This window comes from Meriones unguiculatus, chromosome 1, assembly GCF_030254825.1.
Source record: "Meriones unguiculatus strain TT.TT164.6M chromosome 1, Bangor_MerUng_6.1, whole genome shotgun sequence".
Lineage (NCBI taxonomy): Eukaryota > Metazoa > Chordata > Mammalia > Rodentia > Muridae > Meriones > Meriones unguiculatus.
The window spans coordinates 41,177,246-41,197,030 of NC_083349.1; the positions used below are offsets into that span (position 1 = coordinate 41,177,246).

At 44.9% G+C, this 19,785-nt stretch overlaps 1 protein-coding gene across 2 annotated transcripts in view; it reads right to left on the reverse strand.

The window, feature by feature from the left end:
- Pip5k1b (phosphatidylinositol-4-phosphate 5-kinase type 1 beta) overlaps positions 1 to 19,115 on the reverse strand; it is a 270,694-nt gene extending 251,579 nt beyond the window's left edge. The window contains exon 1 of one of the 2 annotated variants that reach the window (XM_060387780.1): positions 18,984 to 19,115. The gene's annotated coding sequence lies outside the window, so the exon portion shown is untranslated. Of the gene's footprint in view, positions 1 to 18,553; positions 18,876 to 18,983 lie in introns of those variants that run through there. The other variant, XM_060387797.1, reaches the window with a different exon arrangement.
- Positions 19,116 to 19,785: the final 670 nt, after the last annotated feature.

The window sequence follows — 19,785 nt, forward strand, 5'->3', positions numbered from 1 at the left end:
GAAGTGGGACTCACCATCATGAACTTCCTCCCTTTGTCATGCTACCTCTTCCCCACACATTTTTCTCACTGGGGCATCTCTCTCCACTCTTCTAAGCGTCCAGCTAAAAACTAAAGACCCTCTTTCATCTGCTCCTAACGTTCTCTCAACATTTGTATCTACAGAGGTCAACACCTCCAAGTCTCAAATCTGCTCCCCTTTCCCTGTGCTCACTACCTTTACTGAGGCCTCAAATCTGTCACTAGCCTCAAGGTCCCTGGCTTATTTCCTTTCAAATTCATTCCACCATACCGCTCACCAGACCGATTGAAAATATTGGCTCATCACTTGTTCACAAAACTTTTCTTGTTGCATCACTGTCTTCTGAGAGAGAGTTTGAACACGGCACAGCTACTGTGTCCATGATGGGGAATATACCATGTCCTGTATGCTTCCATCCATTCCCATCCTCCCTTTACCAAAGTATGAAGCTAACAAAACACTAAGATCTATGATTCCATGTCTTACGTGTCGTATGTGGTCTATAGTTGCTGTCGCTCTGTGGTGCTATACCCACGATGAGATCACGGTAACAAAAAATGACAGTCCTGCAGGGCCAGACTGTGGATGAATTCTACGAAACAACGCCCAAAATGCTGAGGTGTGTGTGTGTGCATGTGTGTGTGTGTGTGTAACAAGGCCTATCCTACAGAACCTTAGCCGCAAGATTAGAGATGAACAAAGGAAAATGGGGAGTATGAAGCTGCTTGGGAAGCTGCTGGTGTAAGGCAGTTAAGAGGGATCAGGATCGGAAAACATCAAGGACAGAGAATATCATGTTAAGGCCAGCGGCTAGGCAAGCCTGCGGTGAACAGAAAAAAGAAGGCACTAGTTTCTAAATCTACAAAGACAGTAACTCTGTGAAAACTCGGAACCTGGGGAAGGAGGCAGGCTGAGGTTTTCAAGAGATGTCTGTGAAGGCGCACATTCCTCACTGATAAAACTCAGGGTCCCAAGAGTAGACGAGTCTCCCAAAGAGATACGTGAGGTCATGAAGTTATCTCAAAGGAAGCACACCCCAGAACTCCCTCCCTCAAAAAAGTAAGAAATGGAAAAAAGTCTAAAATTTGTCAGCACTCAAGGCCACATACTGGGACAAGGAGTTGAAATGGTGGTCAGGCTAGAATGGTTCACGTTTTCAAAAGGAGGGGTGAATGAGGTTAACAAAGTAAGCTACATCTTATACAGGAATGCATTCAGCAAATACAAACTGCAGGCCAGCCTCCAGGCCTTTGGAGAGGGTCCCATATTAGATATTTACATTATTACTCACGATAGTAGCAAAATTACAGTTGTGAAGTAGCAACAAAATAACTTTACGGTTGGCGGTTCACCACAACATGACAAACTGTATCAAAGGGTTGCAGCTTTAGGAAGGCTGAGACCCACTGGGCTTAGACACTGTTCTGAGCACGGGGATAGGAGAGTGAGCCGGTGAGAGCAAGGGTCAGTGCAGGGTGCAGACTACCAAAGAAACAAACGCAGAGGCACTATACGGATACTTGACTCTAAGTTCCAAACTGCTTCCAGAGCTTCTGATGTGTGGAAGGGACTATTCTTCATAAAGCCTGCACAAAAGGAAAGGATGCCCCATGCTTATGCCGCCGACTACTATGTAGGAGACAGTCCCTTACCTTTATGTGATTATTTACAACAGCAGCAAAATTACAGTTACGAAGTAGCAACAAAATAACTATGGTTGGGGGTTCACCACAACATGACAAACTGTAACAAAGGGTCACAGCTTTGATACAGTTTAATGTAATAATGTAAACGTAATAATTAAATGTAAGGAGCTCTGAGGTGTTCCTTAAGCAAATTTATGAAACCCAGCTGGACCTTACAAGCTAAATTTGCATTTTGCTTTCTATAAACAAACATAAACAAAAGTTTTGCTTCTCTTGGCACCAGAGGCAGAGTTGCCATTTGCTCCATTTCCCATTCACCCTCCCCTCTCTCCATCTAAGTCATATATCTTGGGGAAAACAGTAAACAGGCATCACTTTAAAATAGCTCATCAAAGCAATGCCTTGTTTCTTTCCAAAGATGAATTCTTGGGCACACACACGTACTCACACACACAAAGCCTGCTGACGTCACTTCTTAAAATAACATTAATTTTTCATTATTCGTTTTCCTTGCTTTATTGGAGTTTGGCTGTTAGGAGACAGGAAATTTGGGGGACTTCTCTATGTAATTTCTCCAAGGGAAAGAGAAAGACAATTTGTCATCTATGAGTTCTAAGGACATAAAAACTGAAAATGAAACTGTCATCAAAATATCCATCATATTTTGCCACTACAATTAAGTGAAATAAAAACATTTATGAAATCTTGCTTTAGATCTGATAAAGTAGCAGACACGCTATAAATACTTCACAGAGAATAAAAAGAAAATGATGCTGGTCTCGGCGTTAAAAGGTAGCACTTTGGAAAACGTACTTGCCATTGGCTTTTCAGCTAAGTAAAAGGCAAAGGATTGGAGCAGAGACCTTTGAAGGTCCCCTCTCTAAAACCCCTCGTGGGTCATTCCCACTCTCTCCCTCTTTAAGAAAAAGAGTAATTTCAGAGGCTAGAGAGCAGTTCAGAGCCCTTGGTACTCTTCCAAAGGACCTGAGTTCAGTTCCTAACATCAGGCAACACATAAGCATTTTTAACTCCAGCTCCAGGAACCTGATGCCATTTTCTGACTTGGGTGGCAACCTGAACACACACACACACACACACACACACACACACACACACACACACACACACTCAGTGGAGAGGGAGAGAGAAGTGGAAAGGAGAAGGAGACATACAGAGCAAGAGAGAATCTTTAAAAATGAAAAAAAGAGCAATTTCAAAGTACAACGTGTCTTATAGAAACCACAATTTAGACACTATTGGTTTTATCTAGTCCCTAGATTGCAACATAGTCTCAACAGCACAGCAAATGGCTGCTGCAGGTTAAATCCCAAATGTACCCCATAGGGTTACATGCTTTTAACATGTGGTCTGCAGCTGAATGCACTGTTTTGAAGGAGCTGGAACTTTGGCACAGCTCCCCACTTTGTGTCTAGCTTTCTCTGATTCCTGGGTGGGCCACAGGAGACAATTGCCACCGCAAGCTTCCTTCGTCACAGACCCATTCCAGCTGCTATGGCTTCCCCGCCATGCTGGACTTCATTTCCTGAACCTTGAGCCAACATAAATCCTCTTGAAGTTGTTTCTGCAGGGTATCCTGTTACGACAACAAGGAAAGCTAAGTACCTCCTAGGCTGGCTCTTAACGCCACAGAGGTAGAACCTCCTTAAAAGAAATGAATGAAATCAGAAGAAGTTCCAGAAATAACAAGATGGGGCCAATTCGTGTGGGACAAAGAACACCGCACCTTCGAACAGATTCCCCCGTCAAATGCTCTCTTTTCAATCTTAAAAAGACATGGAAGAAGATACACCAACTATTGGGAGGTTTTCTATTTGAAAAATGGTCATGGTCAATGTTGTTCTTTAAAGGGACAGACAAGGCCTCTGCCAAAAGGACATGTGCCCTAGAAGCAAAGCAGGCTGCACAGTGTCTGAGCAACCACGGGGCCCTTCAATTGAGCCCTTTTCATTTTGTGCTTATGTGGCCAGTTACAATGGGAAGACTTGATACATCAATGAAGTCGGGGTGGAAAGAAAACAAACACTCTCAAATTGCCCTAGACATGTTTTTAAGTAACGTTTTTTGTTTTGTTTTGCTTTGCTTTTCAGTATTTAGGTTCTTGCTAAAAATAACAGCGTACAAGCTTTAGGGTAAACATTATATGAAAAAATATATAGATATGCTCAATTTAAAGGTTACGGTTCATCATTGCTGAAGCTTACGAGTTCTGCGTGGCAAGGTGGTTTCATGAACTACTGTCCTCCAAGTCCAAATTCCAACAGGTGTCTACTTCACATGATGCATCTTGCCTTCCTGACAGAAACCAAAACTTTATGGGGCGAGGCTCCATACGGTCGTTAACCCTCCCATCTCCTGGAAGGCACATAAATGCAGAGTCCTGGATATGAGGCACAATTCACAGGCAGCTGAGAAGAGCCCTATAATGGAAGTATTACCAATCTAATGGATCATGGCCACTGTGTATCTGAAGTTGGAGGTAGGAGGGTTATTTCAGATACTGTGGAAGTGCTGTTTCATGAAACCATTGTTTTGATTGTAAGTAGTATTTGTATCTGTGTATATACCACAGTTCATCATAGAATGTGTTCCTTTTAGAACATTAACTGCCACAGAACAAGCTGAAAGCCTGGGTCACCCCAAAAGTCAGGAGAGTACTCAGAGGGCTGGAGAGATGGCTCAGCAGTGTCAAAGTAAAAACAGCTCTCATCTTAAAAAGACCAAGAGATAGTTCATTCGTAGCCATATTCTGGTGACCATGGCCCATGAACACAGATTTAGGTTACCCCAAATTCCATGTTCCAACGTGGAAGCAGATTCACTGGTTTTTATAGTTTAAAAACAGGACAAGGAAAGTCATAGATGAAGGCAAGTTTAAAATGCATTGGTGGGGTACAGCAGTTGAGAGGTGGACCCGTTGAGATGGGGGAAGATTTTCTATTGGCTTAATATGTTATCTTACCTCTTGGGTTGGTGGAAGCTAGTGTTCCCCCGAGTTTATAGCTTCTAAGAGGTTTTTATTTATTATCTCGAGGTGTTAGTTCAGATACAGAGTAGGACAAGGAATCAAGGCTACAACTGGCCCAAGATAAAGTGATCAGCCTCTGAACCCACAAAATGCCAATCTCTCCACTGTACTGAAATTCCAATTGGTCCATCAGTCTGTACAGAAACTCCTCCCAGGAAGGTTTTGTCATTGTTGTTGTTGTTCACAGACAGCTAGACACAGCTTCTTCTCAGGAATTTTTGTTCACAGTGGTTAAGAGTACATACTGCTTTTCCTGAGGACTCAAGCTCAAGTCCAAGCACCTACATCAGGCAGCTCACGACAGCCTGTCTGATGTCTGTAGTCTCGGTGGGCACTGCATCCATGTGCTCCTACCCACAACAGACATGCACATATATACATAATTAAAAGTAAAAAAATAAATCTCAAAAAAAATCAATATTCAGGAGGCTCCTCTCTTCCTGCCATATGGCAATATAACATGAGGTCGCCTCTCTGCAAGCTCAACCCGGACACCAACTATGCTGGCATTCTGATCTTGGGCTTTCAGCATCCAGAACCGTCAGAAATAAATTCTGTTCTGTAGAAGCCACCTAGTCGATGGTGCTTTGTAACAGTAGCCTGAACTAAGACGAGTGGGTATGCTTTCACTAATTTTCTGTCCCCAGCACGGAAGTCGTAGCAGCTGGAGTGGTTCTGTGGCAACAGGAGCCTGCAGTGGTTAATCCTGTGAGGTTTGAATTTCTGTTACAGAGTAACTAACCAGGCCAGGTGGAAAGAGTCGATGCAAGCACGGGTCAGGCCTATCTATTTCTTTACTGAGGTGCTATTCCCGGTCTCCTACATGCCAGAAAGGTACCCCACAGCCTTCTTTTAATTCTTATTTGGAACAGGATCTTCCTGAGTTTGTCCTGGCTGTCTGTGAGCTTATTCTGTAGCCCGGATTGCCTTTGGATTTGTGATCTTTCAGCCTTAGCATCTCAGACAGCCAGGACTGCAGGACTTCTTATCGGCTCCCCAGGCTTCTATAATCCCCTGCCCGCTCCAACCTGAAAAACACCTGGACCACCAAGATGAATGCTTTTGCACCTAATTCATTCCTCAGCCACTGCCGGCTCTTATAGGTGTAGGCAAAGCTGACCTTTTCCTCTTTGATTAAATGTTGTATTTGACAATGGAAGCATACAGGCAAGCCTTTAAAAGTTATTTTATAGAGTGCAGAATCCGCTTTGAGTATGAGCCACTTGACATCCATCGGTATACACAGGGAGTCATTAGTAACTGGCTGTATCCTTGAAAGCCTGGCGTTTTTGAAAGGATCGATAGGCCTCCCCCACCAACCCCTGCCAACTGCACCCCTCCTTTTCTATGAATCATAGGAATGCCCAGCCTTTGCATCCCCTCCTCCATTATAATTTTAACTTAAACCAACTCATACATGTAGTTTAAAGTTCAGAGTTGTTTTTTGTTTGTTTGTTTGTTTGTTTGTTTGTTTAAAAAAGGTCAATAATGAAGCCTTCCCTTCATCCCTGCTCCCAGGGGCCCAGTTCAGTGTCCTGGGAGCATCCTTCTAAAAATACGACTTGTGGGCAACCTTCCTTGGGGGTAATTACTGCAGTGACCATTACAGAACAGCTGAACACAACGATCATGCCATCAAGCAGCAGGAAGTCGGAGAAAGTCCATGGGCAGCATTGACAGTGCACAGTGGCGTGCCCGACATCTGTGCGTTTCCTCTCCTTCCTGGGATTTCGCCAAAGGTTGTTTCGGGGTTTGGTTCTGATGTTTGTCTGAGAAATGGAAGCAGTGCTATTCATCCATATATGTACCGAACACTTTCACACGTGCCGTCATGAGGGCACGGAGCTCAGTAACCACGGCACCGAATCCTTCCCAGAGAGCAGATGGGAAGGTGGTGACGACCTCCTTCCAGAGCAGCTTGAGTGCTACCCCGGAACATGGTCAGTCAATGTAAGGCACACTCCAGACCCAGCCACATGGGCTGTTGGAGGGTCAAGGAGCCGGCTGGTGCTTTGGCAAGACGGAACAGTCGGATTCCTTGGATGGGGGCCCTGAGAGGCCGTTAAGTGAAGCTGTGAAGGCAAAGCCCGTGTTGTAGCGGAGACGCCCCAATGTCGGATGTGTCGGGGCCATAATGTTCACCAGGGAAAGCTGTAGGTACAGAGTGGAGCTGGCCTCACGGGGAGACTACTGTAGGGCAGGCAGCAGAACTGAAGGAGTGTGGAAGCTACTGAAGGCTCTTGGAACACGGAGACAACCATGAGCTCCAGATGCTGGACACAGGACTAAAGGATTTGGAATTTGCCCTGCTTGTTTCTAGTTTTGCTTTGGTCTGACCATTCTCTATGCTCCCACCAAACCTCCCCAACTTTTGGAATGAGAATCGGTGCCACCTGCAGTATGAGAAGGTCAGAAACCTATGGGGCCAGAGATGGAGTGCCATGATCTGAAGTGATGTTTGCCAGTGACAAGGGTCACTTGTGACAGCCAATCTTCAGTTTCAATTTGACTGGTTTAGAATCATGTTAGGAAAACACACACACACACACGCACACACACACACCTCGGGGTATTTTTTGAGGGTGTTTCCAAGGAGGCCATTAAGATAGAGAATGTGGGTTACATCAACTGATAGGGTCTGAGTCCCAAACTGAATAAAAAGGGGAAAAGAAAAGAAAAAAAGAAAAGAGAAAAGGAGAAGCAAGCTGAGCAGTTGCACACATCTTTCTCTGCTTCCCGACTAAGAATACAACGGGACTGCTACCTCTTGATCCCACTACCATGCATTAAAATGGGCTGAACCTTCAAACTGTAACCCAAATGGACCTCCCCTTCTTTGAGTTGCTTTTGTTAAGTTATTTTGTCCCAGCAATAAGAGAAGTAATGAACGCTCCTTCCCTCCACGGGCGCACATATACACAAACCCATGTGTGCACACCTCATAGATGGGCACGAACACACACACACACACACACACACTCGTAGCTCACACAGAGTTGAAGGAGCTTCTTGGGTTATTTTCTCCTAGCCCCTGTCCAAACATGTATCTGCTACAGTAGCCACATACACTGAAGGGCTCAGGACCAAGGTATGACCAGCTTGAGCTGGTGAGGGCATTCTCTGGTTTCTTGATAAAAGGAACAAGCACACTTCAGGGAGTCCCACAGAACACTAAAACCTGGTATTTGGAAAGGGTTGAGCGAGTTCTCAGGATTTACACTGGAGTTTTCAACCTGTGTCCCTAACAACAGCTGATTATAATTATGAAGATAGACCTGTCTACACTCCATGAAACCAACACCATCAGAATAGGATGCTATGTGGATTAACTGTTCAGAAAAGTAAATCCTCAAATTATGCAAAAGTGGCAAAGGTCATCAAGGTAGAGAGCCCGGACAGCCAAAACCTGTCAACTTCTATGTGGGATTAGCTGGCTACAGGAGACAAAGATCCAGGCAGAACAATCCTCTGTCTGTTTCGACCATGTCTGTCCTGATGGCTTCAGCGTGGTAATGGTTATCAGACATCCAGAGTAGATGCAGAAGTCACTAGTGAGATAAGAAACTGGTCTAGGAAGGAATTGCAGAGACAACAACATGCAGGTGGGTGGGGAAGGTATTCAGGGTGCGACACCAAGAGAAGTTGATAGTAGATTAGATGCAGCAGATGGAGTCAAAGAAGGCCCCCATGTTGCTTTCGCTATGTGGTGGCTCATGAATTGACAGCTTGGAAAGTCTGTGAGAGTATCAGATACAGAGAAGAGGGATAATGATTTCTTGGACACATGGAATCAGAGGTGCCTTTGGGATTTTTGAGTGCAACACCAATCATGTAACCTAGAATTTAGAGAGAGAGAGAGAGAGAGAGAGAGAGAGAAAGAGAACCAGGTTAAAGACATAAATTAAAGGACTACTTATGATCTCCTTTTTCAAAGTCCTATTCCAAGCTCTATTCCGCGGTGCTGTGCCAATAACCTTAGCTGTCATCCCTCTGTGCTCATAGACACACATGTTAACTGAATTGGTTCCCACCTCCTCTCTTGCTGTGCTAGTCAATACTATGTAACTGGATAAAAGCTAGACATCTTTTAGAAGAGATAACCTCAGTAAAAAAGGTGAATGTCCTGTGAGCAAGCCAGTGAACATTGCTCCTCCATGGCCTCAGCATCAACTCTTGCCTCGGGGTTCCAGCTCGTTTGATTTCCTGTACTGAGTTCCCTTGGCCATGGAGTATGACCTGAGAGTTATCAGCTGAAATAAAACCTCTCCTCTCAGGTTGTTTATGGTCCAGTGTTTCATCACAGCAATAGAAACTCTAACTTAGACACTTGCAGATATGTAGAGAAAAATGAAAAGAAACAGATCTTGAGAAGTGCTTGGGATTTAGTGGGCCTCTCAGGAAAGCCAGTCTTCTTGAAAGCCAGGATCATGTTTATGTACTTGGGAATATCTCATAGCACCCGGCATTGCCTTAGCTAAAAGGTTTATCAATATCTGTAATGTTGAATTGACTTGAAACATTCTAAAAATTGTCAAAAAAAAAAAAAAAAAAACCTATTACTTCAAGCCAGGCATGCTGATACATGACTGTAAGTTCAAGGCCAGTCTAGGCTACACAGTGAAAGTCTGCTCCCCACCCCCAAATGATGCCCACATGTATACATTGCATGAACATATGAGAGAAAAGAGAGGTTGAGAAAGAAAGGAGTCAGAGGAAAAAAAAAAAAACAGCATTTCCCTTCCTATACATATTCCCTGCCTCTCACTACCTTTCTTACACTTTGCAGTTGTTGAAGTAAATATCCCAAAATATGCCATGCACGGGGTCTGGGTCATCACCATGTATCATGAGCAATTTCCTTATCCTGCTGGTACCCATAACTTGGAAAGGTCAGGGACCATCAGTAGCACACACACACACACACACACATCCAGGAAGTCATAGATACCCAATCCAGTCACAAGAATTTGTTCTCTTGTCATCTCCAGGGTTCTAAGAAAAGCCAAGACTGGAAGAGGGATGTTTTTTCTCCTGATGAGCAGATAGATGGAACCTCTCCACACACAGGGATTCACTTGAGAACACAGAACACTCTAGGAGGCTGATGCTTCGAGAAAAAGGTTTAAAGTTTACAGCAAATACTGAGTATGTGTTAGAATCACCTGAAAGAACCTGGTGTTGCCACTGAGTGTAGGCTCTCCTCCTCATTCTTCCAGCTTCCATTGGCCTGGGGTAGAGTGAAAGATCTGCCTCTTTAACAGGTTCCCAGGCAATTCTGATACTTTCCCCGAGAACCACACTGTCCCCGTTTCTTTTGTAATGGTGGATAATTAATACATCTAACATTTATAGGAAAACCAGCTGAGGTTGGGAAATTTTTACATGAAGTGCCAAAGCCTTCTATGGAGGGTTGAATGACAATGTCCCTCATAGGCACAGAGACGTGAATGATCAGTCATCAGTTGGTGGAGCTGTGCAAGAAGATGGTGCTGCCTTGTTGGAGGAAGCATGTCACTGAGTACGGGCTTTCGGAGTTCATAGCCTCATCCCACTTCCAGTTTGCTCTCTCCTGAGTGGGCTGTTAGGGTGTGACTGCTCAGTTTCCTGTTCCTGTATTCTTGTCTGCCACTTCCTGCCATATCTCCCCACCATGAAGGACACTTCACCCTCTAGAACTATAAACCCAAATAACCTTTTTCTTCCTTAAGTTGCCTTTGGTTTAGGTGTTTTACCGGCACATACACTTTGCATATTATCACAAAAAAGTCTCTTACTTCAGAGGTAGACACGTTTGCCATCTAGGTGGTTTAAAAGCCTGTTTTAACCATTTTTTGAACGGTTTTGGCTTATGTTTAACGATTTCTCCTCATTGCTGTCTACTATTTTATGTTTATATTATCAGTTGCTTCTTTTATTTCTGCGATGAAATACCTAACAAAAATAACTTATGGAAGAAAAGATTTATTTCGGCTCAAAGTTTGAATGAGTAGAGCCTATCATGACGAGTGAAGCACGGCATATGTGGGAAGAGCAGGAAGCAAAGAGAAGCTGTGCTGGTGCCTGGTTCTTCCTCCTTTCTCCCTTTTCCTTCAGTCTAGGACCTCAGCCCCTGAGATGGTATCACCCACACTTCAGTGTGGGGGCTCATCACTATCCCAATGCAGTGGGCATTGCTATCATTTAAGCAAGCTTCACAACTAATGATGTAAGCCCGGGTGGTGTGATGGCAGTTGAAGTGGAGGTTTCTGGTTTCTTTGGAAACTCAGTTGGGTTATGTGACTATGTTATTTTGTTTGGGTCCCAATTGTGGGGTGTGGGAATGTTTTGCCCCTGTGGAAAATAGTCCTCATGAAAAGGCTCATGATGTTGGTCAGCTGAAAACTACCTCGTGCGAGGAACGCCGGTTTTGTGAGCTGGAAACCATCCTTGTGTGTACTCAGGGAAGGGATAAATAAAAGCCCACAGTCAGTGAGACAACATCTCCATGCTTTTGAACTTCTACTCTTTGAAACGGTTCGCATCCTTTACTGGACTTCATATAGAGAAATGCTCCAGAAAACCTCTCAGGCTGCATTGTCGTAGTTTTACCGCTTTGGCAGACTCGTGCCATTTGGGCAGAGTCTAGCCACATCTACTGAATTGCTGCTGTTGATGTGTGTTGTTGCTGCTGCTTTGCTATTTGAAAAGACTGCTGGTATCCTGGCAATTGAGTTTGGTAATCCCCAAAGAATCCATTGACCCTTCTCAGCAGGAAGTAGATAAAAGAGATCTACAGTCCCTTTCCCTGCTAATCTCTTACCTAAGGTTAGGGGTTGGAAGGGAGATAAAGGCAATTAAATAAAGTAGGCATTTGAAAAATCTAAGCCTACAAGCAGTGGTGCCCATTCCACCGTCTCAGGATAGTTGGAACCTACTCATTCATTTAACCATTTACTACATACATACTATGGGATAACCATTAGATTAACAGTGCTAAAGAACCATACTGTATGTCTCCAAGGAATGTATAATCTTGGGTCAAACGATATGTAACATAAAAACAAGTGAAACAAGCGTGTAAATATACATTGTGACAAGTGAACAAAACATATAAGATGGGTCTTTTAGGTTGGATAATCAGATGATTAACTTGGAGAAGCTTCAAACTCACCCATTTCAGAGCCCTGACTCAAACTCACTATTAGACCATCTAGTGCCTTAAAAAAAAATTCTTCCCAATATTCCATATATACTTATATATAATATATAGATTATATAGATTATATTTAATAATATATTTCTTAATTATTATCTATTACAATTTATTCACTTTTTATTCTGGCTGTAGTCCCCTCCCTCAATCTCCTCCCAGTCCCAACCTTCCTCCCACTTTCCCCTCCCCCATGCTCCTCTGCTAGTCCCCTACTATCTGACCCTAGCCTATCAGGTCTCATCATGACTATCTGGATCCTCTTTCTCTGAGCCTAGTAAGTGCACCTTGCCAGGGGGAGGTGATCAAAGAGCAGGCAACCAAGTTCATGCCAGAGACCTATATCCCCTAGGGAAATAGAAGCTTTCATCAAAAGTCTCCCATCCAAGAAAAGCCCAGGGACAGATGGTTTGAGGGCAGAATTCTACCAGACCTTCAAAGAAGAGCTAATAACAATACTCTTTAAACTATTCCACAAAATAGAAACAGAAGGAAAATTACCAATCTCATTCTCTGAAGCCACAGTCACCTTGATACTTAAACTGCACAAAGAACCAATAAAGAAAGAGAACTTCAGCCAATCTTGCTTATGAACATTGATGAAAAAAATACTCAATAAACTACTTGCAAACCAAATTTCCAAGAACACATCAAAGATATCATCCACCATGACCAAATAGGCTTCATCCTAGGCATTCAGGGATGGTTCAATTTATAGAAATCCATCAATGTAATCCACCATAAAAACAAACTGAAAGAAAAAAATAAAAAACACATGATCATCTCCTTGGATGCTGAAAAAGCATTTCACAAATCCAACACCCATTCATATTTAAAGTTTTGGAGAGATCATGGATACAAGGCACATACCTAAACAAAATAAAGGCAATATACAGCAAGCCTACAGCCAACATCAAACTAAACAGAGAGAAACTTAAATCAATCGCACTGAAATCAGGGACAAGGCAAGGCTGCCTGCTTTCTCCCTATCTCTTCAACACAGAACTTAAAGGCCAGCTAGAACAATAAGACAACTAAAGGAGATCAAGGGGATACAAAGCGGAAAGGAAGTATCACTATTCACAGATCTTATGATAGTATACATGAGTGACCCCAAAAATTCTACCAGAGAACTCCTTCAGCTGATAAACACCTTCAGCAAAGTGGCTGGATACTTAATTGGCTTAATATTAATATATATTTATCAGGTAGTTTAAAATAAAAAATCAATAGCATTTGTATTTTCACGTGTGTAGATGGACATTTGTGTATGTTCGTGTGCGCATGTGTGCATACATTTGGCAGCCAGAGTTCATTTTTGGGTCTTGTTCTCAGGAACAATCTGCTTTATTTTTGACGTATGTTCTTTCATTAAGACCTAGGTGTTACCAGTAGGCTGGGCTGGCTTGCCTTGAACTCTGCAATCTGCCTGTCTCTGTCTCTCCAGCAGTGGGACTGCATGCATGAATGACCATGCTTGGCTTTTCATGTGCGTGACAGGAACTGAATTCAGGTCTACTTTACCTACTAAACCACCTCTCCCTAACACCAATAAATAAATTTTTTATGTAGATTCATCTTCTTGCTAAATTAGAGAAGTAACTAAACAGTATTCTTAAACATGTTAGTTTTCCCAAATACTTAAGAAAGCAAAACTACACTAAAAAGTTGCAGTTTACTGAATAAATACTGTTTTTATTAGTAAAAAGGACCATTGTAAAGTACTGGGTCTGTTCCCATCAGTCTGGTTGATATTCCTAAAATGGCTCAGGAAAGAATAGAAGAATCATTGAAATGATTAAGAAACATCCAAAGATTTTAAGCGTGAATGTGGATGTAGCTGACACATCTAAAAATTTCTCACCATGTGTCATAGCCCAGAGTTAAAAGAATATAAACATAAACAAAACAGGATGCCTAATCTCTTTCACTGACAAATATTTGCCTAACACCTGCAGCTTATTTCCTACTCTCTCAGGTAGGTCACTTGGTGTTGGGCACAGTTTTAACAACAAAGGAAAGAGGTAAGAATTAAGCATTAGAAACCTATCATGTGGGCTGGGGAGATGGCTCAGCTGTTAAGAGCACTGTCTGTTCTTCCAGAAGACCTGGGTTCAATTCCCAGCACCCATGTGGCAGCTCACAATTGTCCTTAACTTCAGTTCCAGGGGATTCAATACCATCACACAAAACATACATGCAGGCAAAACAACAATGTCCATAAAACTAAAATAAAATTTTATAAAATTACTAGGTGATGGCTGCATATGCCTTTGATCCTGGCACTTGGGAGGCAGAGGAAGGATCTTTGAGTTGGAGGCCACCTTGGTCTACAAATCAAGTTCCAGGACAGATAAGACTACACAGAGAAACTCTGTATCAAAAAACAAAGAGAGAGAGAGAGAGAGAGAGAGAGAGAGAGAGAGAGAGAGAGAGAGAAAGAGAAAGAAAGACCCACCCATCAGCCAGCATGTTCAACCCATTGTATTTCTTGTGCCAAGACTCTGTAAAGCAAAGAAAGACATTTCTGTATATTTCTATGACTAGCTATGTCTTTATCCCGCTCTTCAAACTCAACAGTCAGCACTGCTGGATGTAGCTTAAATACCCCCTTGTTTTCCTTACAAAAGAGATGAACTTTCTAGAGTCCAGTCTCTAAACCTTAGTTTCACCCCAAGGTAATTATATCCCCTAGGCTTCCAGCACTTGCAATTAGAATCCTCTCGTGAAGCTCCAGGGGAAGACTGCATACCCATTTCTAGGGTGGGAATAATATCAAACATGCCGTGCGTTCGATTTCCTTTTAACTTTACAGTTGGTTTTCTAAAATATATTAGAGACAGGAATCTCAAAGACTTAAGGCGGTGCCTTGTATAAACTCCCCCAAACACACTGATTTCATGTTGTCCACTCAGTCTCACAAACAGTAGGGAAAATCAGTGCCAGCAAGAACACAGACTTCATGTGCCAGTCCTCCTCCCAGTGGCTGCGTTCCAAGTCATCCCAAGAGTAACCCAGTTTGCAGAGAATTCATGTATTTTCCTGTGAGGTCATCAACGTTGTACATTTTGGTGAAACCAAACTCATGATGATAACATTGAGGATAAATTGCACAAAATCAAGGCTGGCCTATTTGTTTATTTTTAGTAGGGCATGGCTGAAAAAAAAAAAACTTATCAGTAGCGGCAAGCTATTAAAAAATAAGCTTGAGGTTAATTTCTTTAAAAATAAAAAAAAGGAAAATTATTAAGACAAAATGATGCTAGGACCCCATCCCCTTTCCCTGTCTTTTAACAGAAACACCTCCAGTTTCAGAGATAAGACCAGAAGTGAAGGCTGTGCTGAGCTACATAATGTACTGGGCAGCTTCTAAAGAATTAAAAGGACTCCTCCAACTCCAGTCAATGCATTCCATACAAAGGGAAATGATTTTTTTTTTGTAACAAATAACATATTGAGGACTTGATGTTTTTCAGAGAACAATAAGAAAGGCTGTAGCCACACACACACACACACACACACACACTTTATTTTTCTGCTTTGAATTACAATTTAACAGGAGTACAAGCAAATGAAAATTAAATGTATGCATATTTATGATTTTACTGGCTGGGTGACGAGGCTACCTTTAGTGGCTGCCTTTATTTACCAGAATAAAATCATCCTGCATTTGTTTCTATTCAAACAAGTCCCTTTCTTCAAGCCTTGGTTGGAACTAAGTATTAGTTATGAATCTGCTGATGTTATCTTAGTCAAGATAATGACAGTACATGAATCAGAATGGACATTTATTTTCTGTACAATGGCACTTATTTAGACAATGATATTTTAAAACATTAATAGGAAGCCACTTAAAAATAATACCTGCTCCATAAATTACTGGCAAACAGAAGTTTTTGACAAACCTCTGTGGTTTCTAAAAGTCAAAACTGCACACTCCCTATAAATCCCACCACAAATTTGAAAAAAAATCCTCCTTAACATTGCTGAAACAGTGCTGGCCTTCCAACCATCATCCTTCCAACCATCATCCTTCCAACTATCATCCTTCCAACCATAGTCAGCTTACTTCTTAACTCTTCAGCTTCCTCACCTGTAAATGGCACCTCTCTAGACAAGTTAATGTTGCCATTCGGATTCTTCATCAGAAGGAAATGTATCCCAACCCCTAGTAAACAGCAAGGCCTGTTAGCAGTGTGTAAGATTACTGCATTCCTTGTCCCATCCTTCCATACGTAAGCCAAAACAAAATACCTTCCTGTACATAGGAAGAAATGGAAAGAGAATTTTTAAGGGAACAGAAACCAGGTTGGTTTCACTGATTAGGTTCCTCCTCCAAAACCACGAGCCAGTGTTAGTAACTACCCCAATGGACCTCAGCGCCCTTGCGTAAAAGTGGTTGGCTTCTCCATCTCCAGACATGCTCCCTCATAAAGTGACAAGAGTCAGTTTCTAGGCATGTATCCTTTAACCAGCTCTACGTTACTAACAAGAGGCAGGAAGGCATGAAAAAGAGCATGGCATAGATGCTATATAAGAAAAAGAAAACTTACATGTGATGAACTCAGAAAACAACATGGGTGATCAACAATGGGGTTCTTGTACCTGTGATTCAGAAGGCACAACTCACCTCTCATGGAAAAATTATCTCCTGTGCTGGGAATTTATAAGTAAGGTGCTGTCTTGTTTTACAGTACGCTTCCCTTCTGAATGATTTCATTCACCTCCATTAATCTAACAGCTGCGGGGAGGGGGTTATTTCCTATATGCAAACCACAAAGCTTTAAAAACAAAATCAAAATGTGAGCATACACTGATGGAGTACCCGAGAGAACTTTACGCTGAACACTTTAAAGTCAAATAGAAACGCTAAGCACTGCACAGCATAGGTGGTAAGTTCAAGCACACTTTCAATTGTTTTTCCCCTCCACCAAGGGATACAACCGCCAAAGTCAGGAAAAGTAAAGCAAAGCTAGAACCAATGATCAGCTAAACCCATTGGCTGATACAGGTAGAAGTTTTTCGTAGGACCTAAAGGAAATAATACCAAATTTCTAGACACCACAGCATGCTGAAGCCGGCAAGAGAAACATAATTCCAGAAGCACTTTTTGTTTCGTATGAGAAAGACTTTAGGCTTGGAGGTGGTACGATCTGGCACACAGGCTGTGTCGGAGCTACAGCCCAGGTCACCAACCAGCACACCGAACAGAATGACCTCATCCTGATCAGAAGTGGGACAATGACAGAAAACACAAAGCAACAAACTGTCAGGAGATTAGACCAACTCTCTCCCCCTGGAGCCTCCACTCAGAGAAGAGTCCCAACATTGTCTGACTCTGAGTTTCTTCACATCTTCAAAATGTGAGTGGTAAATCCCAGTGAGACTGTGCTGGCCACCATGAAGGGACCGCAAGTCTGGCCATTAGAGAATGGAAAGCTTCAGCAGTACGGGGCTGGCTCTGGGTGAGGGGCAGCAAACGGGGCCGTGACTGGAACAACCACTGGTCACCGTGATAAATCCCAGAATCATGCCTCCCGTGAACGCGCGGCAATCATCTTCCTCACATCTCCCTCAGAAACGGTTGAAACAAAATGAGAATGCTGAAAAGTATTTAAAGACTGCAAGACTGATGCAAATATGAGGGGGTATTTTTCAGCCCCTCCGGTTTTCTCAGTTTGGACTAAAATGTCACTGTAACTCTCCTTCCCAAACTGGACTTGACACACCAAGAGCAGACCGGCTGCATTGGTCCTCAGGGGTCTCTGCCTCTGTACACAGAACCCAGCAAGTCCTTCAGCTCGGATTAGACATGACACCTAAGGCTTGACCTTGAACTTGGTTGGGACTGATTTTTCCCCCCAGGGGTTCCTTTAGGCGGGTAGCCCTCTGATAAAAGCACGCGCGAGCCTCATTTATTTCATCACACCAGAGTCTAAGGAAAACCAATCCTTGGACTTTGATCCACTCCAAGAACTGCAAAAACCCAGCAGCCTCTGCACAGAACAAGAGGGAAATCTCCAGGAAGAGAGACAAAAAGAGTACTCCAAGCTTAAAAATCAAGAGAACAGCCCCAGGCCACTTCTTAGGTCGATTAACAAGTCCTCAGTCCTTCCTTATGGGCCATTCATTTTACAGCTAGGACCTCTACCTGAGCTGAGAATGTTGTCAAGGGGCAGCAGCGGCGGGCTTGGGGTGGGGGTGGGGGGTTGTTCCTTGGGGGGTCAGCATGCGCTTCCTTTAACAGCATCACGGTAAATAGCAGAGCCCTGTTAGTAGCCCTGATTTCAGCAGGCACGAAGAAAAAATATGCACTAACCTATCCAAACAACTTCTCTGGAACAGGTTTCTACCCAAGCGTGCTCTGCACGGCAGACAGCCGGCTTGGGGGGGTGGGGGTAAGAAATGAGAACATGTTCATCTGCATAGATGAGAGATAAGCAGACATTTGTTGTCTTCGGTTCTGACGACTCCTGGCACCGGAGCGGCAAATCCAACTCCGGCACTCTCCCCACTGCCCCACACTCCCAGCAAACCCCTCTCCCCCCAACCCCCTCGCCCCAGATGTTGAAGCGTGACGCTGACAGGGTCAGTGGCGACAGGGGACCCATAAAAGTCGGCGGCTGTTTTTAGGCTGGAACCCTACCTCACCTGTTCCATCCAGCTCTGGAGCCAGAAACCACCAGAACACCGACTCTTGCTAGCCCCTCTGAACATCCCAGGGGCGCCTAACAAGTTCACCGCTGTTCAGTGGCAGGGGAGAATGACGGGGACACCTTTCCCTCGGCAACCGAACTCAGCAGGTTCCCCCGAAACGAGGGAGGGGGCGATCAGCGGGTGTCACTGCGGCCGAGGAATCAAGGGTAGAAAGCCGGTGGGTGCCCATGGGGAGTGCGCGGCTGTGGCCCCCCGAGGAGCAAAGGTCCACGGGCGCCCCCTCCACGTCACCCCCAGCACAACTCAGACAGGCAAAGTGGCAGGGTGGAGATCAGGTCAGGTCCCAGCAGAGACACAGAGCCTCAGGCGCGGCGGCTACAGGGAGGGGGTAGGCAGGGTTGCCGGGAACGCGCAGGAAACTTACCTCCCCCGGCCGGCGTGCCGGAGCCTTGGCGGCCGAGACCAGTTGCGCCACGGCGAGCAAGTTGCCGGGATGTCGCGGGTTCCCCGGCGGCTGCGGCGGGGCGGCGAGCGGGGCGGAGCCGGAGCAGCGCCGGGGGGGCGGGCAGGTGCCGGGCCCAGCCGCGGGGCCACACTCTGTCGGACGCGCGGCGACGGGGGCGCGCGGCTGCGAGTGTGCAATGCGCGCGCGCCGCGGCCGGTGTGCGTGTCCCCGCGTTCCCCTTCCTTCCCGCCGCTCCTCCGGCGGGCAGAACGGCGAGCGGACCGCTAGAACCCCCGCAGCCCCGGGTGGCGCGGCGAGACGAGATCGGGGATGGAGGCCGAGGGGTGGTGGCGCTCCGCAGCCTCGGGTCCCCGCACGCCACGCTTGAGTCCGTCCGAACGGGGCGGGCGGCGAGCAGGCTGCTCGGCGGCCGCGACTCCGGGAGGCTGCAGGCCCCGCCCGCCGGCTGCCCAGGCTCTTCCCCTTTTCTCTCCACCCACTGCTCCATCCCGCACGCCCTGCAGGGAAGCCAGACCGGTTTGCAGCAGCCGAGCGGCCCCGCAGTTGGACCCTGCGCGCCAGTCGGTGCGTGGGGACTGTGCGCCCCGGGCCGCTGCCCGCAAGCTGGACGGACAGCAGGGGTGACGCGGCTCCCTGGAATTAGTAGGATCCTCCAAAGCTCCAGGGCTTCTAGGCTTTTCTCGGAGTCTTGAAGCCCCCACTGCAGAGGACTGAGTTGGATAGGGCGTGCCTCTGCCCCAGGCTACCAAACCCGGCTGTG